General features: G+C 35.6%; 1 long non-coding RNA gene across 1 annotated transcript; it reads left to right on the top strand.

Moving 5' to 3' along the window:
- LOC109829461 lies at positions 426–833 on the top strand. The gene is made up of 3 exons (XR_002244020.1): positions 426–465; positions 542–658; positions 777–833. It is a non-coding gene; the product is annotated as an uncharacterized LOC109829461 (long non-coding RNA).

Here is a 1,045-nt window from a genome sequence, read left to right as displayed (position 1 = left end):
TTTTAGATTTTCATTTATTAATAATTAGTAATTGATATTAAATTATCCTTACTAAATGTGTATGTAAATCTACAGGACTGCTTCTGCCTTGAGGACTTTGAGGGGGCTTGGAATTATGTGTTTAATGTCAAGGTTGAAGCAGTCCTCAAACAATGGAGGCATGAGATCAAACATGAAACCTATGACAGGTATGAGGAGGACTGGCAGAGGTTTTTAAACCTCGATGACCGAGTTGACGAGATTCATTTCACGGCTCTCCTCATGTATTGGGACAGCGATGCCGCCAAGGTTAGTTTCATGAAATTTAGTTTATAATTTTAAGATATTATTTCATTTTATATTTACAGAATTTTTTTAAAGAATAAATCCACGAAGGGGTCAGAAAATAGAAGAAAGAAGCTGCATGACCATCACTTGGGCTCACACTCCTACGCCAATCTGGAGGATGTTTATTGTCAAGATACGGTATATGTCATTTAAAGATTTAAAAGATCTTAATGTTTAGTATGATTATGAAATCTCATAATTTATAATATGACAGGGGAAATCATTAATGCCGATACACTTGAGGGCCAGAGCGGCATATGGTACTTTTCGTGAACAATATAGGGGTGATGAGAGGAATCGGGATAAGATCACAAAAAATCTCGAGTTAGTGGTGAGATTTATACATATCTTGAGTAGTATTATTAATTCTATTTTGTTAACACTACGAGGAAACGAGAACACAAATAATATGGTCATTATCTTGAATTAACTATAAATTTGCGCTTTAGGAGGGATTTGAGAACGCATCCAAGGAGGCTGCATCTGTCTACATTTCGCAGGAGGAGGAACAAACCGAGCCAGACCCTCACATGCTTTCTGCAGAGGAGAACATCAATCTCACACAGAACCTGATGGGTCATAATAGGTAAGGATGGTGAAAAATCGAATCAATTTGAATACTACATACTATTTATATTTGTTTACCATTATTGAATTTGAGAGCAAAGTTTAATATTTATTTCTCCCTAATAATAGGAGAGGAAGATATCCTCTACAT

Source organism: Asparagus officinalis, chromosome 2 (assembly GCF_001876935.1).
Source record: "Asparagus officinalis chromosome 2, Aspof.V1, whole genome shotgun sequence".
NCBI lineage: Eukaryota > Viridiplantae > Streptophyta > Magnoliopsida > Asparagales > Asparagaceae > Asparagus > Asparagus officinalis.
Note: the sequence above shows the minus strand (reverse complement) of the source record. Positions and strands in the feature narration are given on the sequence as shown.